Raw genomic sequence first — 26,311 nt, forward strand, 5'->3', positions numbered from 1 at the left:
TCTCATCTTTTCTTCTTTAACTTTCCAATCACCTTTAGCTTAAGATACAACAAGGTTCGAGTCCCCGATGACATCAACCGTTTTGCCCCCAGTTCTAGGGCGGCTTCCAATCCAGCAATACATGCCTCATACTCTGCCTCATTATTCGATACTTTGAACCGGAGTTTGAATGCTAAGGGTATGCGCGAATTGTCGGATGCTATCAGCAACACCCCTATCCCATACCCGTATTGGTTTGACGCTCCATCAAAGTACATCGTCCAAGTCTTTTCTTCGACATGCATAATGGCCTCATCTGGGAGCAGATATTCAACTGCTTCATCCCCTTCAACTGGGTGGTCGGCTAGGAACTCCGCTACTGTTCTCTCTTTCACTGACTTGCGCGTCATGTACTTCAGATCAAATTTGGATAGCAGAAGCAACCAACGAGCTAGCCTACCCGTAAGTGCCGGTTTCTCGAAGAGATATTTGATGGGATCTAATCTAGAAACCAGTATTATAGAGTGAGCTAATAGGTAGTGCCTTAACTTCCTGGTAGCCCATACCAAGGCCAGACAAGCCTTCTCCAGCGGAGTGTAGCGGGTCTCGTAATCCAGTATTGTCTTGCTCGGGTAGTAGATAGCCTTCTCCACTTTGTCCTTAGACTCCTGTGCAAGCATGTAGCCCATTGTCGTTTCGGTCACTGATAGGTACAGAATCAACGGTTTCCCCGGCTCAAGCAGTGACAACACAGGTGGGTTCTATAAATATTGCTTGATCTGCTCGAAAGCAACTTGGCATCGGTTGTCCCATTGGAACTTCTTTCCTTTCTTCAGGAGACCAAACAATGGTTCACAAGTCAAGGTTAATTTCGCAATAAACCGTCTTATGAATTGCACTTTACCCAGAAAGCCCCGCACCTCATTTTCAGTCCTTGGTGGTAGCATTTCTAAGATGGCCTTGATTTTGGAAGGATCGACCTCGATACCCCTTTGTGTGATCAAGAACCCCAGCATTTTTCCTGCTGTAACACCAAATGTACATTTCTGAGGATTCAGCCGTAACTGATACTCTCTGATTCGTTGGAAGAATTTCTGTAAGGCGGTGTAGTGGCCCTCTCTTTCCTTGGACTTGACAATCATGTCGTCCACGTACACCTCAACCTCTTTATGGATCATATCGTGCAAAATTGTGGTCACAGCCAGTTGATATGTAGCCCCAGCGTTCTTCAAGCCGAACAACATCACCCTATAACAATAGGTTCCCCACAGGGTGGTGAAAACAGTTTTCTCCCTGTCTTCGGGTGCCATCAAAATCTGATTGTAGCCTGAAAACCCATCCATGAACAAGAGCAGTGCATGCCCAGCAGTGAAGTCCACTAATTCGTCGATACGTGGCAGAGAAAAGTCGTCATTCGGACTGGCTTTGTTCAAATCCCTGAAGTCCACACATACCCGAATTCTGTCGTCCTTCTTCGGCAACAGAACTATATTGGCCAACCAAGTCGGGTGCTCAAATACTAACAGGAACCCTGTGTCGATCTGCTTGGTGACCTTTTCTTTGATTTTCAGAGCCCAGTTTGGGCGGATCCTTCGGAGCTTCTGCTTAACAGGTCAGGCCTCTAGGTCAAGAGGGATCCGGTGCTGTACATTCTCAGGATCGATTCCAGGCATGTCTTCGTAGGACTACGCAAAAACATCTTTGAAATCTTTTAATAAAGCGACTAAGCGCTCGCGCTCCTCTTAAGACAACGTGGACCCGATCTGGACCAGTCGCGGGTCCTTCTCAGTACCAACATTAATTGTGGTGATTTCATCAACCAAAGGCTTTACAAACCTCTCCTACTCTTGATCAATCAAACGTTGTAAAATCGTAAGAATTTCTTCCTCGTCGTTTTCATCAAAATTTTGGAAGTCTTGATTAATGCAATAAATTAAAGGCACAAAAAAGTACTCGAAAGCCACAGCCGTACCATTCTCATTAATAACATCCAGTCTATCTAATTCATCTATTACAACAAACTCAAAGGAAAAAGAAAAAGACGGCCTGGACAGGACAATGGCATCCGGGTTATTACCCCCAAGAATACCGGACTCAGACTCAGACGAGCTGGAACCTGATTTTGACTCCACAGACTTAGTGGAATTAGATTTCGGCTCACTACTTGACCCGAAACTGCTCGATAAAAAGCCCTCCTCGTATTGCCAGACGAGGGAGGGTGTGATGGATGCATTGAGAATGACTGAAGATGGGCCCACAGCCGCTTCATTTCTGATCATGGAAACTGAGAAATTATCCCCCAAGCACTCTGGTACGATCTGAGGAGCTGAGAGGAGACAAGCCAGTGTAACCCCCATCTCAATTTCTGTGCTCTCGGAATCCTCCTCCTTGCACTACTCAGCCTCAGCTGGTGGGTCTGTCTGCTCTTCGGCAACTTCATCCCCGGACAACTAAAGATCAAAAAAGAGTTCGAAGCCGGGTAAGCGCCGCTTCTCTGAATTCATCCAGGGCTCTGGAAAGCTGCAGAATGGGAAGTCTTCCCCCTCCCAGACAAAGCGTCCATTCAGGGTCCCTTGGATAGGTCGGTGCACCAACTCGTAATGCTTCCCGACTTGCTCTTCCCTGGCTCTTCCGACCATCTCTCTTCTTTTCCTCGCCCAATCTTCTTTGGTAGGCAGATAACCTAAGCCAAAGGCATATGGGTTATGTGACACTTTGGCCGATGCTGCAACGCCCTTCCGGCCACTTCGTCCCAATCCCATCCCAGGCATGTGCAGAAGCTTGTTCATAAGGTAGACAGATTATGCACTAACGTATAGCCCCTCATCAACCCGGGCCTTAGCTAGGGTCAATTCAGACAAGAATACATCCTCCGTGCCATGCTCAATCTCCAAAACTGGTATAGAAACCTCTGGTAACAGATGTATCGAAGAATTCCCAAATATGATGGCCACCCCCTTCTCTTGGGGATACTTCAGCATTTGGTGTAAGGTAGAAGAGACAGTTTTCACCTGGTGCAGCCACGGCCGCCCAAGGAGTAGATTAAAGGTTGCAGGAACATCCAAGACATGAAACTCAATGTCCTGTTGCCCTGGGCCAATCTGAGTCTTAATCCGTACAGTCCCCATCACCTCTCGGCTGGTATTATCATAGGCCCATATCACCTGGGCCGTAGGCACAAAATCTGCGAGCTTCAACTCGAAAGCATATGCCGTTCTCGACGGACATACATTGATTGCGGACCCCGTGTCGACCAAAACCACCGGTATCCACTTCTCTCTACACTCCACAAAGATGTAGAGTGGTTTGTTATGATCTGAGCCCTCGGGCAGTAGTTCTTTGTCAGTGAAGGTCAAAGTCGGGGAAGCTCCTCCCGAGAAAACCAGCCCTACCAACTATTCGGGTGTGGTATCAATTGAAAGCTTGGCCCTATCCGTGGCTGTAAGGATGGCCTGTCTGTGAACCCTTGAAGCCATAAGTAGTCCCCAGATGGAGATGTCTGCTTGAATTTTCTTAAGTTGTTTCAATACAGCCTCCACCTCCAACAGTTTTTCCTTCTGCCTCTCCGCTTCTTTGTCCTTTCCGGACGCCTCCGGCTGGTCCATGTGTGGGGGCTTGAAGTATCGCCCACTCCTGGTCATATGGTAAACCTCCTCAACGTACCAGGTGTCATCCAGTTGGTTCTGCCCCGAGTCCTCGTCAGAGTGGGCAAGACGTAAGTCGTCGTCTTCCTACCACATCCCGTCGCAAACGACAGACAACTGTCCAGTTCCATTGCAATTGTTTTTGTGCTCACAGCACATTCCGTCCCTGCAGGGGCTTGGGCCTTCCTAGCCCTCTCAAGATCCTCGATCTTTTCTTGCTCAAGATGCTTCAATGCAGCCTTCTGTTCAGTATCTACTGTACTCAAACTGCCCGAATCCCAAGTAAAATTCTTAGCACCGGTCCTTTCCAGTGATTTCTCCTAATTCTTGGCCATTCCGGCCACTGCTGATATCCCAGCTTCTAATTGCCCCGTTCTGGTTGAGATTCTTCAATAACATCTGGCTGGTCACTAAGCCACCTTGTATTCTCTGCCGATCCATCCAAGTCGAACCAGTTGATGTTCACATCTCCTGAATCCTGCTCGTTGAAGAACTGCATATTGGCAATATCCTCTTCCAGCTCTGCTAGGTCATCTAATCCCTTACCACGTCCATCCTCCCAAACCACACTGATCTCTGCCCTAACTGGCAACTCTACCCTCGGCTTAACTTGATCTGTTGATGTGATATAACCACTCGGGTTGTACGCAAAGCTCCCAGATCCCTCAAGCTCTAAATCAACATTCCCATCTGCCTCCAAAGTCATCCCGGTTCTGTCTTCGACAGTCACCCCTACCGGTTCAGGTTGGGTTTGAGAGATGCTCAACATGCACAAGTCCGTGCTGTTTGGGATGAACACCTCAGGCTTGGGTAGGTGGGAGGGTGTGATATATATGCTTGGGTCATATGGAATGGCCGTAGTTTGGATCAGGTTGATGTGTTTAGGTGGTGGAGCTCGGTTATGTGGTGGGAGTGGGTTGGTGGTGACATTTGGCTTCTCTAGAGGTGCAATCACCTTGTTGTCAATGAGATCCTAAATCTCATGACGCAGTCTGAAGCACTAGTCAGTGTCGTGACCATGCTGTTAGTGAAAGGCACAATATTTGGCCGGGTTATGGGTTGTTGGGAGGTTATTTGGTAGTGGGCGCAGTTCCAGAGGCTTTAGATGCCCCTTTCTAATTAGAACCCGAGAGCTTTGGACAAAGGCATATACAACGGGGTAAAAGCCCTTTAACCCCGGGGTGGGTATTTTGCTGTTTGTGAGTTGGTACCGGACGCACCGGTGAAGGGTGTAGCTGTAGCAGTTTTTTTGGTGGTGGTAGTGACCATGCCTACATCAGAAGTTCTGACAGCTGCAGCACTACTCGTGCCTGCATTTGAACTACGTGTAAATGCCCTCTTGGGCTGTTCCCTGTCTTGGTCGATCAGACCCTGCTTCATAGCGTCCTCAATTTGTACCCCAATCTCATGTAAATTCGCAAAGGTGGAAAGGGATAGGACGATCATTTTTTGCATCAGCTTGGGTTGAAGGTTGCGCACAACCATCCTTATCTGATCCTTCTCCAATGGCCGATGTAACGCCCTCAAAATAAAAGCATTAAACCCATTAAATAAGACATGCATTGAGATTCAAAAGTTCCACATTCTTCCATTATATCAGAATTCTATTACATAAGTATTACATGTTAACGACAAAAGCAAATGCCCTAAGGGCTTACAACTTTCCAAGTTAACACTTGGTTACAACAAAAGAGTACTAACTCATACACATTAAGCCCTTGGCCTGAATTTACATGTAATACATCAAAAAGTATAACGACAAAAGTATGTTCGCCTCAAGCCTCCCAAGCTATGTCCTTGGAGGTGGCATGCTTCCTGTACCTGAAAATGATATTCCCATATAGGGTGAGCCACAGCCCAGTAGAAATATACTAAACCAACCATGAACAATGACTAAAATATTAGAAATTGATAGATGGTCAACACTGATATTATCACATAAATCACATATTTATGCCATACGACTTATGAGTCCAAGTTACCTTTCATTTTCCCTTTTTCAACAGATAGGCGTATAAGCACTACCCACGTTCTCACCAGATATGTATAACAACAATATCCACAGATAAGCATAAAGGCTATATCCACATTCTACAACAGATATGTATAACAACAATATCCACATTCACAGATAAGCATATAAGCTATATCCACACTTCACAAAGATAAGCATATAAGCTCTATCTTCACTTTTCTAGACAAGCATATGAGCTGTATCTACGGAGTTCATCCCCTATCTCCTCCCAACACTATCCGGTTTAGAGGTACATCCCCTATCTTCCCCTAAACCGCGGAGTACATCCCCCATCTCCTCCTCTACACATAACGTATACAAACACATTGGTTCTATATACAATCACACAATACAAATAATTAATGTATTCTATCAACCGTCAAGTTCCATGACACATTCCATTGATTAGTTTCAGTTTGCCTAATCATCATGCATTGTCTACAACAATCACGACTATCCTCCACCGATAGCCCAAAGCAGTTATTTCTAAACAGAAAATAAATGCACAATGGATATTCAATCAACATTTCATTCCCTCATTTCTCACCATTAATTATCCCAATTAATCAACAATGTAATTATTCAAAATTAGCATTTCAACCCTTAGGTTCCATTTTCATCAATGATTTAACATTTAATCCAATTCTCTATGCCAAATGTGCATTCAGGTTTATTGTGAGTAAAACCCCAACTTTTGTAAAATTACACAAAAGCCCCCAAACTTTCACGAAATTACCAAACCAACCCCATCATCTCAAAATACCAAAATTTAAAGACAAAATCCATAGAGAGGAGTAGGATATCCCTACCTCGAAGTTTGAGCCAAAAAGGAGATGAAGGCTCGAAGATCAACGTGCTCCAAATCCAAACTTTTTCAGATTAAAACAAAGCCCTCAATGCCCTCTATCTTTTTAACAAAGGCCCTAGGCTAGATTCACACTCTAGGGAGATCAAATCTTAGAGAGACTATAAGTGTAGAGAGAGAGGGTCACGGATCTAGGGTTTGATCAAAAAGAAAAGTGAAAAAGTGATGTTTAAAGTCGCTACTGCCCGCTGATATAAAACACTCTCGCTCGAGCGAAGACTTGGTCGCTCGAGCGACCAGACACAGAAAACCCTCGCTCGAGCCAAGAACCACTTGCTCGAGCCAAAAACTCAAACCTTCAGGTCTTGCAACCAGAAGCACGCTCGAGCGACAGACCTCTCGCTCGAGCGAAGAACAACCCAGACCGCTCGAGCCAAGGAAAGCTCACTCGAGCCAAGAAACACGACTCTCAGGTCCAGAACCAGGTGCAAGCTCTCGCTCGAGCGAAGCCACTCTGGCTCGACCCACCAGACACAAACTCAACTCTCGCTCGAGCGACCAACTCCTCGCTCGAGCGAAGGTCCAAAAATCTGGGCAGCAACACTAGGCTCCCAAACACAACCAACCTGTAACAAACCTACCCAACACATCCTATAACTCAAATACGAAGTAACAAGGATGCAAACAAGATAATAAACAACTACCAACATCCACGGACACATGTCCGGATCATTGTACAACAAGGGTAAACCCGGGATCGCTATAACCTCCCCCCCTTAAAGAATTTCGTCCCCGAAATTAAGCACAAGTTTTTAAAACAAGTTTCCTCCATTTTAAACAATGTTACATTTTAACATTCCACACTCCGACCCATTACCGGCCATCCCCTCCCTTTAACAAGAGGCATTCACAATATGTAAATAACATATGTACTTTCAACATGCATTAACATTGCGCGTTATCTTTCCAATTTCAACAATATATTTAACAGATATAGTGTCACAAACAACTTCCATAAAAGGCAAGTTCCCAAGCATACTTCCAATAAACCAAAACATTTTCAATGTTTCACAACTTAAGACATATAAAAAAGCTCTTAAGTTCAACAACAGTTCAAAATGTAAATACAAGATTACAAATCAACAAACAAGTCCGGATATTTCTCGCGGACTCCCAACTCACGTTCCCAAGTGGCCTCCTCCACTCCGTGATGTTTCCACAAGACTTTTACCAAAGGAATGGTCTTGCCACGCAGGACCTGATCCCGCCTATCCAAGACCCGAACCGGTCTCTCCTCATACGAGGCGTCCTCATCTACCTCTAAATCGGTCCAATCCAACACATGTGATGGATCTGGCTCATACTTCCGAAGCATACTCACATGAAACACGTCATGCACTCCGGACAACTGCGGCGGTAAGGCTAACCGATAAGCAACCTCACCAATCCTCTCAAGGATCTCAAAAGGACCAATAAACCGAGGGGATAACTTCCCACTCTTCCCAAATCTCAACAGGCCTCGCCTAGGTGATATCTTCAGAAAGACATGATCACCTACCTCAAACGCTAAAGGCCTCCTCCTACGGTCAGCATAAGATTTCTGCCGACTCTGGGCTGTAACAAGCCTCCTACGGATAAGCTCAACTTTCTCCGTCGTCTCCCTAACCAACTCCGGACCCAACAAAGGTGCATCACCCACCTCGGCCCAACAAACTGGAGACCTACACGGTCGGCCATACAAGGCCTCAAACGGTGCCATACCGATGCTAGACTGAAAACTGTTGTTGTAGGCAAACTCTACCAATGGCAAGTGCCTCTCCCACGTCCCACTGAAGTCCAGGACACAACCCCGAAGCATATCCTCGAGGATCTGAATAGTACGCTCGGACTGCCCATCAGTCTGAGGATGATAGGCCGTACTAAAGGTCAACTTAGTGCCCAAAGCACTCTGCAAACTCTGCCACAACCTAGCAGTAAAACGAGGGTCTCTATCTGAGACGATCGTCACTGGGACCCCGTGCAATCTCACTACGTCCCGAACATACAAGTCGGCAAGATGATCTACCGAATCTCTCACGCGCATAGAAATAAAGTGCGCCGACTTAGTCAACCGGTCTACAACCACCCAAATAGCATCACTACCCCGCTGAGTCCTCGGAAGACCTACAACGAAGTCCATAGTGACATGCTCCCACTTCCACTCGGCAATAGGCAAGGGTTGCAACAAACCCGCTGGCCTCTGATGCTCGGCCTTCACTTGCTGGCAAGTAAGGCACTTCGATACGAAAACAGCTACATCTTTCTTCAAACCCCGCCACCAAAACTGGCGACCCAAATCCTGATACATCTTAGTACCGCCCGGATGCACCGCAAGGCGCGAATGATGAAACTCTCGGAGTACCTCCTCTCGACAAGACTCCGGTACAAACAAACGGTCTCGGTATCTCACACTCAGGTCGGGATACACCGCCAAACCCTTCTCAACTTTCCCACTGGAAATCTTCTCTCGGAGGGATTCCACCTCAAGGTCACCTCTCTGTGCCTCTAACACTCTAGTCACCAGTGTAGGCTGCGCAACTACAGAAAACAAGGCCGCAGCCTCAACAGATTCGCCCAGTAGCAAATCAAACTCACCAAGTGCGCCCAACATCTCCCATTCCCGGATGGCTATACTAGCTACATCACTAATGGTCTTCCTACTAAGGGCATCGGCCACAACATTGGCCTTCCCGGATGATAATGCAACTCAAAATCGTAATCCTCGATGAACTCCATCCACCTCCTCTGCCTCAGATTCAAGTCTCTCTGTGTAAACAGATACTTCAAACTCTTGTGGTCCGAGAACACCTCGAACTTCTCACCATAAAGGTAGTGCCTCTAGATTTTCAAGGCAAAGATCACTGCTGCTAACTCTAGGTCGTGTGTGGGGTAATTCTTCTCGTGTTGTTTCAACTGACGTGAACCATAAGCTACCACTTTCCCCTCTTGCATTAACACACAACCCAAACCCTCTCGTGAGGCATCACAATAAACCGCATAACCCAACCCTCTCTCCGGAATAATCAAAACTGGAGCGGTGGTCAACCTAACTTTCAGCTCTTGGAACGACTTTTCACAAGTCTCACTCCACACAAACTTGACTCCCTTCCGAGTCAGTCTAGTCAACGGTGACGCTAACCTGGAGAAATCTTTCACAAACCGACGGTAATACCCAGCCAATCCCAGAAAACTGCGGATCTCAAACACACTCTTAGGCTGTGCCCAATCTTGCACTGCCTCAACCTTGGATGTATCAACAGACACCCCTTCCCCGGATACCACGTGGCCTAAGAATTTGACTTCCCTCAGCCAGAACTCACACTTCCCAAACTTGGCATACAGCCTATGGGCTCTAAGCAACTCAAGCACCACTCTCAAGTGTTTCTCGTGCTCCTCCTCAGAAGGCGAATAGATAAGGATGTCGTCCACGAAGACGACCACAAATCGGTCTAAGAACTCCCAGAAAATCCGGTTCATCAAGTCCATAAAGACTGCCGGTGCATTGGTAAGCCCAAATGGCATCACCAGAAACTCGTAATGGCCATACCGCGTACGGAATGCCGTTTTCGGAATATCCTCCTCCCTGACCCTCAACTGGTGGTACCCCGATCTCAAGTCTATCTTAGAGAAACAACGGGAACCCTTCAACTGGTCAAACAAATCATCTATACGGGGCATAGGGTACTTATTCTTAACCGTAGCCCTATTCAACTTTCGATAGTCGATACACAATCTCAAGGTCCCATCTTTCTTTTTAACAAAGAGGGCTGGTGCTCCCCACGGCGAAACACTAGGGCGAACAAAGCCCTTATCTAACAATTCCTAGAGCTGAACTTTCAACTCAACCAACTCTGCTGGAGCAAAACGGTAAGGTGCCATGGAAATCGGCGCCGTGCCGGGCACTAAATCAATAGAAAACTCTACGTCTCGATGAGGTGGCAAACTAACAAGATCTTCGAGAAAGACATCCGAATACTCACAAACCACCCTCGGCAACACAAGCTGGGTCTCACCACTCTCACCACTCTCAAAGCTGGCAAGTAGACTACTAAGCTCACTATGCTTTCGCGAATCATACCCCGGTGGCAAAACACTACCAACCCGGTCTCCCAAGAAATGGAACCACTCCCCGCTCAAGGTACATAACGTAACCCTCTGGCGGTAGCAATCGATAACAGCCCGGTATGACGATAACCAGTCCATACCCAAAATAACATCAAAACCCTTCATGGGCATGACAACAAACGGAAAAGTAATCCTATAGTCGTCAACTTCTATATCACATCCTCTAACACCTTGTTTCAGGATCAACTCACCACCCAAAGGCGATACCACACAAATAGGAGATGCCAACAATGCTAACTCCAATTCCAAAACAGATGCAAATGCAGCAGATACAAAAGAATGAGATGCCCCCGTGTCTATCAACACATTAGCAACCGAGTTGCAAAACAGAAAAGTACCTCTCACTACTGATGGAGCCGGTACTAAATCCGGCGCGGTAACAGCATACACGCGCCCCGTAGGCCCCTGGTCTACCTGCTCACCTCTCGGAGCAAAAGACTGCTGCACAGACTGGGATGACGAAGCTCCCGGATTGGCCCTCGAGGCCTGCACAGACTGAGCTGGCTGAAAACCCTGCGTCTGCCTAGAACCAGACGCTCCTGAAGTGGCACTCAACTGCGGGCAAAACCTCTTCAGGTGCCCAGGCTGTCCACACTGATAACAAGACAAGGGCTGCCCCCTGCCCGAACTCTGACTCTGCGGTCTAGCTGAAGAAGAAGCAGCTCTCTGACCTCCACCCTTCAACGGGCAAACTGAAACCTTGTGACCCGGCTGGCCACATTTGTAACAAGTAAACTCCCCCTGACCACCTCTCCCGGAGCCTGCACTCGGCACTGGGAAGGTCGATCTAGCAACACCACCCTGCGACTGCTGAGGGTTAGAACCCCTCTGCCTCCTGCCATCAGCCTGGCCATCTTGGCTCCTCTTGAAGCCTCTCTGCCCCTCATCCTCCTCCTGCATCATAATCTCCATATGAGCAGCTGCATCTACCAGGTGTCTATACTCTCGAATGTATGACCCACCAATTCTCAACTTGAGGCCCCGCCTCAACTTCCGCTCAAACTCAAAGCAACGGCGTTCCTCAGACGCCACCAGTTCCGGTGCAAACCTGGACAAACTGGTAAAAGTAGCCTCAAACTCAGCCACTGACAAGCCCTGCTGATTAAGCCGGCTGAACTGATCCCTCAGCTTCTCCCTAGCTGCTGCAGACAAAAACCTCTCCTGAAAAGCATTCACAAATGCCTCCCAAGTACCACCAACACGAGCCTTCTCGTATTTCCACCATTGACCCGCATCTCCCTTCAGCTGGAAGGATGCCAAGGTCACCTTCAGTGCTCCATCCTCGATGGCAAGCATCTCAAACGTCTTACTCATTTGCTCTAACCACTCATCAGCCTTCAGTGGCTCCTTCGGATCCCCGACAAACTCATCCGGATTAGACCGGAAGAACTCCCTCTTCAAGAAAGAAGGCCCTGCCTCAGCTGCCTGATTCCCTGCTCTGAGAATACCCAAAGCCCCTGCTATCTCTCTGGCCAAAGCACCCATGGCCTGCTGACCCACTGGCTCGGCCACATTGGCCTGACCAACTCCCTCCTGCACAGCCGGAACCTCCTCCGGTAACGGTACTTCCTGCCTCGCAGGTCTACCACGCCTAGCACCTCTTCCTCGTCCTGACATCCTAATAAAGGTAACACAGAACATTAGCACATTCATAAATGTGCCGAAACTAAACACTCGCGTCCTAATACATGGACAACTGTAATTCACTCCACGTAAGCACATAAACACATAAGCACTTACGAATTTCATTTCCGGATAATGATAGTCCCGAGGCATTACTAGAGTTCCAGTTAGAAACAGCATTGATCAAGTGCTTTTCCAACAAGACTCACAGAAACCCAAGGATCCAATCAACATCCTAGAAATTAAATCCCATACCCACATAGTCACATAAGCATGTTACCAAGTAAGCACATTACATGTGATACTACATCAAAGTCTCTATCAAGCGAGACAAACCCATTGTGATCCTAATCACTTCCCACGTACCCAAAGTATTCGAACCCGGTACGCTCTGATACCAAGTTGTAACGCCCTCAAAATAAAAGCATTAAACCCATTAAATAAGACATGCATTGAGATTCAAAAGTTCCACATTCTTCCATTATATCAGAATTCTATTACATAAGTATTACATGTTAACGACAAAAGCAAATGCCCTAAGGGCTTACAGCTTTCCAAGTTAACACTTGGTTACAACAAAAGAGTACTAACTCATACACATTAAGCCCTTGGCCTGAATTTACATGTAATACATCAAAAAGTATAACGACAAAAGTATGTCCGCCTCAAGCCTCCCAAGCTATGTCCTTGGAGGTGGCATGCTTCCTGTACCTGAAAATGATATTCCCATATAGGGTGAGCCACAACCCAGTAGAAATATACTAAACCAACCATGAACAATGACTAAAATATTAGAAATTGATAGATGGTCAACACTGATATTATCACATAAATCACATATTTATGCCATACGACTTATGAGTTCAAGTTACCTTTCATTTTCCCTTTTTCAACAGATAGGCGTATAAGCACTACCCACGTTCTCACCAGATATGTATAACAACAATATCCACAGATAAGCATAAAGGCTATATCCACATTCTACAACAGATATGTATAACAACAATATCCACATTCACAGATAAGCATATAAGCTATATCCACACTTCACAAAGATAAGCATATAAGCTCTATCTTCACTTTTCTAGACAAGCATATGAGCTGTATCTACGGAGTTCATCCCCTATCTCCTCCCAACACTATCCGGTTTAGAGGTACATCCCCTATCTTCCCCTAAACCGCGGAGTACATCCCCCATCTCCTCCTCTACACATAACGTATACAAACACATTGGTTCTATATACAATCACACAATACAAATAATTAATGTATTCTATCAACCGTCAAGTTCCATGACACATTCCATTGATTAGTTTCAGTTTGCCTAATCATCATGCATTGTCTACAACAATCACGACTATCCTCCACCGATAGCCCAAAGCAGTTATTTCTAAACAGAAAATAAATGCACAATGGATATTCAATCAACATTTCATTCCCTCATTTCTCACCATTAATTATCCCAATTAATCAACAATGTAATTATTCAAAATTAGCATTTCAACCCTTAGGTTCCATTTTCATCAATGATTTAACATTTAATCCAATTCTCTATGCCAAATGTGCATTCAGGTTTATTGTGAGTAAAACCCCAACTTTTGTAAAATTACACAAAAGCCCCCAAACTTTCACGAAATTACCAAACCAACCCCATCATCTCAAAATACCAAAATTTAAAGACAAAATCCATAGAGAGGAGTAGGATATCCCTACCTCGAAGTTTGAGCCAAAAAGGAGATGAAGGCTCGAAGATCAACGTGCTCCAAATCCAAACTTTTTCAGATTAAAACAAAGCCCTCAATGCCCTCTATCTTTTTAACAAAGGCCCTAGGCTAGATTCACACTCTAGGGAGATCAAATCTTAGAGAGACTATAAGTGTAGAGAGAGAGGGTCACGGATCTAGGGTTTGATCAAAAAGAAAAGTGAAAAAGTGATGTTTAAAGTCGCTACTGCCCGCTGATATAAAACACTCTCGCTCGAGCGAAGACTTGGTCGCTCGAGCGACCAGACACAGAAAACCCTCGCTCGAGCCAAGAACCACTTGCTCGAGCCAAAAACTCAAACCTTCAGGTCTTGCAACCAGAAGCACGCTCGAGCGACAGACCTCTCGCTCGAGCGAAGAACAACCCAGACCGCTCGAGCCAAGGAAAGCTCGCTCGAGCCAAGAAACACGACTCTCAGGTCCAGAACCAGGTGCAAGCTCTCGCTCGAGCGAAGCCACTCTGGCTCGATCCACCAGACACAAACTCAACTCTCGCTCGAGCGACCAACTCCTCGCTCGAGCGAAGGTCCAAAAATCTGGGCAGCAACACTAGGCTCCCAAACACAACCAACCTGTAACAAACCTACCCAACACATCCTATAACTCAAATACGAAGTAACAAGGATGCAAACAAGATAATAAACAACTACCAACATCCACGGACACATGTCCGGATCATTGTACAACAAGGGTAAACCCGGGATTGCTATAGCCGAGTTGTCATCATGGAGGCCTTGGCCCTCCATCGAGTGACAAAGTCAGAAAAGCCTTCTTTTGGCTCTTGCCAGGTCGCCTCAAGATCATGGGTCGTGACCTTGATCTGAGTGTTGTATGAATATTCTGCGACAAAGGCCTCAGCCATTTCCTCGCAGCTCCTTTTCACTGAGTCCTCCAGCTTGGCGCTCTAAATGGCCGCAATACCCGATAGGGTTCAGCCGAAGAGTGATAGTTTCTGGAGTCTCATCAAGCCCATCGGGCGCAAAATATCCGAGACCAGTGTCAGATGAACCATAGGGTCACCCAAACCGTCAAAACGGTCTATGTGGGGCATCTTAAACCGGTCCGGCAAAGTCACCGCCGAATCGGTGTATCCATCCTCTATGTCTGGAATGGAATTGACCCCCTGGGCCCGTTTAAACATCTTTTCCAGCTTACTCATCTTCAGAGCGGTTGGGTCCATCTCAGATTCAAACGGTGTATCTGTTGAGAAGGCCGGTGTCTTTGAAATCTGCGGTAGAACTGGTAGCGGGACTGGCCCTGTTAGAACGTCTGTATTCTCCAGGACATGAGTTGTTTCCCTGGGTGTCGGAACCCTAGGTGGGGGTGGGGGTGGATGCGAAGCAGATGATCCGGCTTGTTGCGGTTGCGGTTGCTGCTGTTGCTGGAGCCTGCCAATCAGTTTTGTTTGCTGGGCTACAACCTCTGCCTGGCGGGCAGCATCCCGTTACATGGCCTGCATGGTCTCTTGGAGCTGACACATCATGTCCTCCATTTCGACTGTAAAGTGTGGATCTGAATGAACCTGTGTATGTCCCCTCTCTGCGGTAGAAATAGAAATCAGATCCCTACTATGCATAGGTGGAGTAGACAAAGACCTCTGAACTGGTAACTGCTGTATTGGTGATCTGTGCCTGGATGATGTCCGTCTCGTAACCGGGGGTAATGACACAAACACTGGTTGTCCGTCAACTGGATCCTCGGATCGATGAAGCCTTCTACCTCTAGTCCAAAGTGCTCGGGGGGTATCTGCCTTTTCGGAAGCAATTGTGCTATACTACCTTGCAAAAAGATAAATAAAGCAAAATAAGGAAACAAACAACCAAAAAAACGGACAGCATTTCGGCTTAAAATAAAGACAACACACAATTGACATTATAAGCTGAATACACTGTTCTCAACACTGATCACCGCCCCCAAATCACTGCCTCAAATCTGGTACCCACAAATACTGATGTCCTCAAACTGATACTCAAACTTGCAAACTAATACATGCGTTCCTGTAGAGACACACTCTAAAAGCACATAGAAAGCAAGTGAGAGCCAAAACACCCCTATGGTGGGGTAGGGTTTTCCTGTCCTATTTTGTCAGGAGCTAGGGTGTCACTACGCATGCAGCGGCTTCAAACAACCTACAATCGGGTAAGCAACCTGTCCTAGTTTGGAATGGTCACTATGGCTTCCGATAAGCAACTAGGTCGAATGGTCAAAAAGGGTGCCTCGGTAAAAATTGAGATTTGTGTTCTAATCGTGGCAGAGCCCGTAACGGGTCAGCCTTATGGCACGCTTTTCCAAGCAAGCCTTCAGTAGACCGTTCAGGAATAACAGACGGTAAACACGATGTCCTAGGCGCACCAATGCAAAGAAGCACATAAGTGCAAACAAAACAACATATCATGAGTTCGAGTCAAGTTCTCTAAGTCCCTAGCAAAGTCACCAAAAACTGTAGACCGCCCGAACTCACTCCACGCACGAGGGCGTGAATTGTGTTCTAGCTACTACAGTTCAAACTCCTATCACGGTTCTGAACCTAATCTCACAAAGTGCAATGTAAGACTGATAAATAACCCACGAGTCCAATTTGGCAAATCATTTTGGAAATCAAATTTTGAATAAAAAATGTCAAACTGGACTATTTTCCCAGATTACAGAGTCGTCACCCAAATATTTTATTTTGAAAAATTTAGGAAACTCTGACTCGTGCCTAAGGCCACGTGTCCGTCATCACCAAAGTTGCCTCGGCTCGGGAACTTGGGTACGAGGGTAGAAGGTCATGAAATGAGCACCCCCGCTCGCCCGATCAAAGGATCGGCCTCTACTAAACATGATATGTTGTTTTTAAAAATACATGTGTTCTTATTCCGATTATTAATCTAGAATTACTATGTGATGCGCACAACATACAAGTATAGACTAAATCACTCAATTTAGACCAAAACATCTCATGTTTGTTTTTCGAAAATGGTTTGAAGTTGCTACTCGCAAGTAGGCTAAGACGTGGATTTGCCACCCTCAAGTGGGCTTAGAAAACAACATGATTTTGTCACTTCGCAAAGTGGGCTTAAAACGCACATTTTGATGAATTGTTCCAATTCAAGCAATGAATCCTTTATCCACAGGCATTCATGCAGTTAATCACATAAGCATATAGCCTCATGGAAAGCATGCTATCATGGCAGTTACTTACACACATGCAAGGATGCTAAAGCATAAACAATCACCGAGTACTCCGAGCCAAAACAGAAGGTAGTTAGTAATCAATGCATGATCCTAGATATGTCAACAATGCCTAATGCAACACATGCAAAATGCAACTAAGTACGCTCGACTATATAGGATGGCATATGAATGCAGCTTGATAACATGTATTCAAATTGGTATTGAAATACAATGCAGTTTGTATGATGCACCGAGCCCGGTGCATGCAATACAAATGAATGAATGCACACATGCAAGTCATAAAGTATGCTAATTGAAACATACCTAATCTAACCACTGAAAGCAGGTAAATAAAAGAGAGAAAGACGTGGGGTTGGAAGACATTCACACACACATGCACACTTATTACAACAATACGCACTCTCGCAGGAGGGTCCGAATGAAAGCTAAGCTAGTCTAAGCTACGCTACTTAACTACTCTAATAATCTAATTAGACTAATTATTACACAACCAAATCGAATAACTAGCTACAACTAATTATTACAAAACTTCAGCTAATTAACAAATGAATTAATTAAATAACAAATTCATGCTAAGCATTAAAGTATGTGAACTAGGCTACATCAGCTCTGCCTTGAAGAAATTGAAGAAGCATGCCAGGTTCCCGTCCCGAAAAGCTCTCCAAAGCTCTTTAGAGGCTCTGCTTGCAGGGTGTCTTCCAGTGCTTGCTGCTGAAACTTACCAAAACAGTGCTGCGGAGTGCACCAGTGGCCTGCTGGCCATGAGAGGCTGCAGCCGAACCCCTCTGCTGGCCAAGGATGAACATTGCTGGCCAAAGACAAAAGAGTGTCGGCCATCAGTGAGAGGGTGCTGGCCACTGGTGTGCTGTGACACCAAACTGCAATAGAGCACAAAATAGCGAAAATAGAGGGTCTCCCTAGAACATGTATGTACCATGCCCCTCCAAATCATCTCAAAACATCAAAGGAGAGGCATAATTGGATCCAAGACCATCAATCAAGCATCCAATACGTGATGGCCAAAGATCCAATTTGTACAAACTCAATAAATGCATGACAAACAAGACACTTAGGCTATCTTCTTATCATGAGGGATCAAAGGCAGTGGAGACCAAGGGAGATTGGCTCATTTCATCATGAACCAATCTTCCTCGTGTTCAATACGACATCCGATTGAACACAATACAAAGCAAGCAACATGACATGCGAACAACATGCTAATCTTAACATGAAATGCAAGATTCTAACATGCAAACACTCATGCACAACATGCTAGAATACTTAAGCATTAAAAGCTAGTGGAAGACACAACACTAGAATCATGCAAAGCAATGCTCGATGGACTAAACCAACACCAAACAGACCCCATGTATGCCAAAACAAAGGCCTAAGCATGTTGGAATTGAAGCTCAAAGGACTAGACAAGCATGCATACATGTTGGGCCACAAACAAGGTACAATGTTCAACTCTCAAACACAATCAAAGAGTGATATACATGAGAAGATGGCAATGCTAGATGCTCTGAAATCAAGTGTTTAATGATGCCAAATCACATAAACACCACAAACAAAACATGCTAAAAGGCTCAAAACTCAAGACTAGCTAAGGCACTTATACCATAGGCATACCAAGCAAGCCCAAAAGGGCCAAGATGACTCAAACCAGTCCCAAGATAGGTCAAAACAAGGCCAAAAAACATGTTGAACATAGCCAACATATGCTAGAATAAAAGGCCAAAACACCAAGTAAGCTAGGCCAATGAGCATGATTACACTACAAGTGTAAGAAGCCAATGAGGGATGCTCTAACAAACCAAAAATAGAGTTGTATCATGGAAAAATAAGACCAAAAGCACAGTGAGATGGTAGCCCAAAAGCTTAGGCATGCATGCATACAAGTTAGGCCATGATCAAGGCATAAAGCATAACTCTCCAAAAACATTGAAAGTGTGAAACATGTGAGAGTATGACTACACCACACACACTGAAATCATGGTAGAAATGAGGCCAAAACATGCAAACAACTCAAATAAAGCATGCTAGACACTTTGAAACTCAAAACTAGTGAGCAAGATTGCACTATGGCTATACAAAGCAAGGCATGCATGACCAAAACCACTTAAAACAGAGCTTAAGCATGGAAAAACATGAGTAAAAGCTTGCTGGAGCAGAGCCACAAAACATGCTAAAATGGTGGTCCAAGGCATACAGCATGTTAGGCTAACTAAGAGGATTGCACTACAAGTATGAGATGCAAGTAAACAATGACCAAACCAGTCAAAAACAGAGTTATGGCAGGTTCAAAAGGTCACAAAAACAAGCTTGAGTAAAGCTACACAGGAGTATAAACACATGCTCATTTGGTGAGCCATCAAAACATGCATGCAAGACAAGAGGAGAGGGAACCACCCCCTCCCATTTTGGGTCTCAAAACCCACTTTCCACCACTGAAATTCCTCTAGAATTCAGTGGTGAAAAGGCCAAATAAAGAAGAACTCAAAGGCCTTAAAGGATGGTACAAAGCAAAGCAAAATAAGGCACATAAGGGGGTGAAACACCCCCAACACCAAAGAGGCCTCAAACAAACCTCTTAAACACTTGAAAACAAAGCTTTTTGTAGTTGAAAGAAAGGCCTAAAACAATATGCAAGGATGACCAAATAAGCAATGAAAATAAAGCTTTAAAGAGGATATGAGACTCACCCTTGAAGCACAGCAATAACAACAAGTTTCTGAGGCAAAACCAAGTTGAAACCACTCAAATACAACCTCCAAGAACCTCAGCTCAAGAGTGAAGGTTTTTAACTAGGTGTTGTAGTGCAAAAGTGAAGAGAAAATACACTTTTAAGGCATAAACAAGCACAAATATAGAGAGAGAAGGAGAAATATAGAGAGAGAGGGATATGTTTAGCCCTAAAATTGTTGAACCTCTGTAAAGGGGGAGGAGCCTCCCCTTATATAGAGCAATGCAATGCAAAGCTTGTTAAACAAGCTTGAAATGGCCTCCATCCCTCCATGCACGTGTATGGAGAGGATGGCTCAGTGAAAACCAATTGGCTCAAAAGATCTAGCATGAAATTTGCTGAGACAAGGTGTTCTGCCGGCCATCAATGGTGGCCGACAGTGCCTCATTCATGGCCGGCAAGCCTTATCAATGACAGGTAGGGATAAATGCATGGCGGGCAGTGCCAAAAAGTGGTCGACAGTGCACCATGAGAAGCAAGCTGAAAGGACCAAGACATGGTCCAAAAATGGGGCAGAGAGGATACAAGGTTTAGAAAGCTCAAACCTGTGACGTTCCGCCGCGAAATTCGAGTACTCGATGAGCAATCGAACTTGTCATTGGATGTACCTGCAAGCATATCCAAGTCTTGAGGACGGTCAAAAATGGGGTGTCTATAGCGTTTTACAAACCAAAATTTCAAACCAAATACTAAGTGCATCATTTAACTCAGATTTCACACCAACTATATTCAATCAGACATTTTTACAAGCACTTCTAATACATCTTTCAATCCATAATCTTCTCCATAATCTTCTACATATTTTAAACTGATTTAGTTTGCTTGTTGATTTACATAATCTTCTACCTTCTAATTTTATGATTTTTTTTTTCTCCTATAATTCATTTGAGAAGTGGTTGTTTTAGTAAATTTTTTTTTAATTTCTTGTTTTTTGGATAAAATATTTTTTGGCCTTTTGCTATAAAATATATATATATATATATATAGGAAATAAGAGTTTGGTTTTGCTAAAGTAGAAAATTTGAACTTTACAAGTGAAGTTTGTGCATTATGATATCAATTTGCACTCTCTCAGTGATTTAAACCGTTTATCTGATATGATAAGTTAAGAAAAATAGGTATGCAAAAAATTGAATTGATTAGGTATAATTAATCACAAAATCAAATCACATATATCTTATAACAAATGGATGATATATTTGTAAAAACATGTATTACTCTATAGATAAAAATAATCTGATAGAATGACAATCGATATTGGATCTTTTTAATTTTTACATTAATAATTTTCTTAGTTAATTGTATAAGACGAATGATTTAAATTACCAAAATGAGTTTAAATTAGTTTCATAATGGGTCAATTTCATCTTAAAGTTGAGGTTTTCAACTTTAGCAAATGTGAACTCATTCGGTTTTTGGATAAAATCTTTAGTTCCCAAATGAGGTCTATAAAATTAGCCAGTGAAATTAATTATCTGACGACCTTAAACTTTGATTCAGCACGGAAAAAAATATATATAGAAAGATTCAACTTTCATTGAGTGTTTTTTTTTTTAATTTAAATTTTCGTATAGCAATATTCATTATCTATGAATTTATCCACAAGATTTAAAATCTTTTCACTCTCACTAAATATGATTCCTATACTTTTGCTTTTATTAACACATGAATTTAATAATTATATTTTGAAATAATTTTGTATTGTTATCATCTTAATATAAATTTCTTATATCATGGGTATGGTAAATCATGTTCGCTCGATGTTCGTACTAGTATTAAAATTAAAAAAAATAAAAAAGAGCGGCCACATGGACAATGAGGGCCGCTGGCCATGTGAACAATGAGGGTGGCTGGCTTTCGCATGGAAAAATTATTGATTGGTTTAGAGTTAGCACCTGATTATACCCTTTATCAATTATAATTTATTATTTTTTTTCTTATTTTGTAATTAGTTAATATAAATTTGTGAATTCTATCTCTTCTATCAATCACAATATTATTAAGACACCATACCGCAATACCCCAAGACCAACTAATAACTTCTCCTGCACACAATAATCTGACATAAAGAATTGCCCTCGTGTTTCTCGAGTTGAGCATCAAATTACATGAATATAATAACTTTTCCAGTACACAATAATCTGAGATGAAAAGTTGCCCTCGTGTTCCTCGAGTTGAGCATCAAATTACATTAATATAATAACTTCTCCTGCACACGATAATCTGACCTGAAAAATTACCCTCGTGTTTCTCGAGTTGAGCATCAAATTCCATTAATATAATAACCTCTCCTGTACACGATAATCTGACATGAAAAGTTGCCCTCGTGTTCTTTGAGTTGAGCATCAAATTACATTAATATTATAATATTCCCAACATTTCATCTAGAGCCAAACACACTCCTATGTTAAACTCCCTTTAGGATATCTAAACCCAACTTCAAACTTGATAGTAGGTGTGACCAAACACCCCATTTCAACACAAAAAAAAAAAAGAAAAAAAAAAAAAAAGAAGAGGTGCATATTTTTTTACTTCATTGTCTTCATTCTTCCCTCTCTTACTTCTCTCTACATTCTTTCTCGTTTTCCTTTACTTTCTTGGTGTCCAAACACCACACCCTTGCTCCACCCTTACACCATCACCTTAACCCACCATCTCCACCACCTCTGGCCACCTTATCTCGCTGGAAAAAGGGTCCGGTCAGCCACTCCTTCACTCCATCCGAAAATAGCACAATAGAAGTACCAACTCTAGATTTTTCTTAATCTTTTAAAGAATCAAAGCTTGGGGTTTATTTTCTTGATGGATTAGAGGCTTGTAATTGCTAAGAATCTTTCTCTAAAAGTTTAGTTTAAGGTTTTACATATTTTGAGTTAAAGATGATGAAATTTTTTCTATTTTAGATCTATTGTGATTTGGGGTTTGATTGTTGAGTTTTATACTCTCAATTAGTTTCTATGAATATTTTACATGTAGAAAAATGATCAATTTGATGGTTGTTTTGGAGATTAAGATTTGGGTTAATCTAGGGTTTGAATGTGATGTAAAAATAGAGAATTTTGGTGTTAGGAAATTTATATGTTGAAATTGATTTGATAAATGGTGAATTGAGTATCTCTATTCTATGGAGGAATTTTATAAATGATTGAAGTGATTTTACTTAAGTTGTTGAGTTTATGAAAAATGTTGATTTTTGACTTTTGTAGTTAATTGATGGTGATACTGTGCATATAAATTGATTAGATATTTAAAAAGTTACTATCTCAAAAATGTACAAAGAATGAGTGTTGTGGAGATTGGATAAGTTATTTGTTTGGGTGACTTGAAGTTGGAGGAGTTCTTTAGCTTGTCATTCCATAGCATAACATATTTAGGATTATTTTTGTAGATGTTGTAATTTTCATTGAAAGTTTTTTCCTAATTTTAGATCCTATTTACTAATTGTTAGGATTGGGGAAAGGCGTCTCTACACCTCTTGGGAATTAATTTGTAGAGTTTCAAATCTACGCTTTTGCTATTTTTGGAGGTGAGTATACTTATCGTGGAAATTACCTTACCTCTATCTTTATTACAAAGTTTGAAAATAATTTTTAAATTAAAGGAATTGAATGATACATTTCATTATGATATATGTATAAAAAGAAAATCTATAAATTTATTGAGGCCAATGGTTGAGTTTAAATAAATATATGATGTCATTTGTATAATGAAGCATTAATTTTTTATGAGAATTTATTTAAGTTGAGTCCTTCAAATTTTATGATGATAATGATTGAATGACAATGAAACATTATGCGATGGTATTTATTTTATTGATCATATAACCCAATATAGCCTTTGGGGCCACAAGGGCCAAAATGCTTTGAGGTCCTGGGGACTGAAATGTTTTAAGGACCATAAGGGTCGTTGTATATATATGAGAGGTCCCGGGGACCGAAACACTGAAATGAGAATTGAAGTGCTACAATGACATGAGTTATGTTCCTATGGTTATGTTTTGTGTAACGCTACTGTCATCACCTAAGTCGCGAGGTAACGCGACCCTAAGGCTATGTAATTGTTTGTATGATGAACACGAAATATTAATGTATTGAAAAGTTGCATTTTTGTTTACTTTCATTATTCAAATGTATTTTTTTTTTTCTGCCTTATGAGATTCCTTGGAAAAATCTTGATAACGTTTTATGAAAATTTTATTTCATTATTTTTATTTTTTATTATTTTGTATAAATTTCAGTTCAATTAAGCTCTTATATTTATTATCTTTATTTTGAACGCAATTGGAAGGAGCAAGTTTTATAACTCCATAGTATTAGTATACTCATTGGGCTTTAGCTCATTCGTTTTAAATAATTTATTTATTTATTTATTTTTTATTTTTTTTTTCAGATTCATAGACTTTTGTGTGGCTCGCCTCAACTTGGAAGATTAGAATTTTTTTGAAGGATCAAAGGTGGGCATCTTGTAGTTGAGGTTTTGCTTAGAGTCATTCTAGGATGTAAGTTTATCCTTTATTTATTTATTTTTTATGAAGGAGATTGATTGTAAATATTTGCTTAGAAAGTTGGACGTATTGATGGATTCGTGAATAGTATGTTTTATTTTTGGGGAAGTGATGCTTGGGAACTATCTTGTAGCATGATGATATTTTTGTCTTTGAATGGATCATCTCATATATGTTGGACAATTGAAAGGTCTTATGCACTTTTGGTGATGTGGTGATGTGATGTAAGAATTATCCAGGAATTGTTGTGTATAGGTACTATAGCGTTTGCGGTGTACCCCCTTGGCGGGGTTTTGCCTTGCCAAGATTGGGTCATTACAAATATAATAACTTCACCTGTAGATGATAATCTGACATGAAAAGTTGCCCTCGTGTTCCTTGAGTTGAGCGTCAAATTACATTAATATAATAACTTCTCCTGCACACGATAATTTGACATGAAAAATTGCCCTCGTGATCCTCGAGTTGAGCATCAAATTACATTAATATAATAACTTCTCCTGTGTACGATAATCTGACATGAACAGTTGCCCTCATGTTCCTCAAGTTGAGCATCAAATTACATTAATATAATAACTTCTCCTGCACACGATAATCTGACATGAAGAATTGCCCTCGTGTTCCTCGAGTTGAGCATCAAATTACATGAATATAATAACTTCTCTTGTACACGATAATCTGACATGAAAAGTTACCCTCGTGTTCCTCGAGTGAAGCATCAAATTACATGAATATAATATATATATCATACATATACATATATATGAATATTTATCCTCACAGCAAATAGCAAGTATAGCACCGTTTAAAAAAAAAAAAAAAAAAAAAAAAAAAAAAAAAAATAGCAAGTATAGCAAGATGAGAGTGTAGCAGCAATATTAAACATTGTTCTCGCAATTTGCAGCCTTGGAATCCAAGGTTACGTCCCGTCCTATCCCTCCATCTCCTTCAATGTGACAGGTGCCACCTTGATCATATACAAAGACTTCATGTGGCAACTGCGAGAAATCGTGTCATGGAGAACCCGTACAAATAATGATCTACCAGTGCTGAACCTCGAAAGTGATGTGTTGGTTGGGCACCGGTTCGTTCTGGCCGGTCTCAGCAATGACACTAACCACACAGTCACCTTGGCAATAGATGTGGTGAACCTTTATGTTGTGGCTTATTGTTTCGATAACGAATCCTACTTTTTCGAAGACGCTACACCACTTCAACTCAGCAATTTATTCAACAGCACCCATCAAAACCAGTTAGACTTCAACAACAGCTATATCAGCCTTGAGAAAATCTCAGGAGTTAACAGGACCGAACGTCCTCTGGGACCAGGTCCCCTACTTGACGCCATCGCAGTGTTGTGGTACAGTGGGAACTTGCCCCCATCGGTCATAGCCGAATCGCTCATTACGTTCTTTGAGATGGTCTCGGACGCGGCAAGGTTCAAATACATTGAGGAACAAGTCCGCGAAAGCATAACCCGTGCAAACACTTTTACACCAAAAGGTTTGATAGTGAGCATGGAGGACGAATGGAGGTCTATGTCCAAGCAAGTTCTGCTTTCGCCAGATGGAGAAAACTTCATTAACTTCGTTCAACTTCAAAATGACAATAACTAGGCCCTCAAAATAAACAACTTTACTGCACTCAGTCGCTATACCATGATAGCGATTCTTCTCGGCAACCAGACTACTAGTAGTAGTTATAGCAATATTGCTCTTGCCGAGGACTTCGTCAACAACGAATTGCTCAAACTCTGAAACTGCGGTAACTGCCTAAACCCCACATGTCGCCCTTAAATAATTCTAGGTAACCTCCTTTCTTCCCAAACTGGTTTAAGAGCATAAAATAAACGGTTACCCTTCATCTTCCTCCACAGATAAGTCTACTTTGTATTT

The 26,311-nt window shown here is 42.7% G+C and overlaps 1 pseudogene; it reads left to right on the top strand.

Annotated features, from left to right (window-relative positions):
- The first annotated feature begins 4,605 nt into the window (after positions 1-4,605).
- On the top strand, positions 4,606-26,032 carry LOC114267854 (nigrin b pseudogene; annotated as a pseudogene).
- The last annotated feature ends 279 nt before the right edge of the window (positions 26,033-26,311 follow it).

Source organism: Camellia sinensis, chromosome 2 (assembly GCF_055761805.1).
Source record: "Camellia sinensis isolate YWXY chromosome 2, ASM5576180v1, whole genome shotgun sequence".
Classification (NCBI taxonomy): domain Eukaryota; kingdom Viridiplantae; phylum Streptophyta; class Magnoliopsida; order Ericales; family Theaceae; genus Camellia; species Camellia sinensis.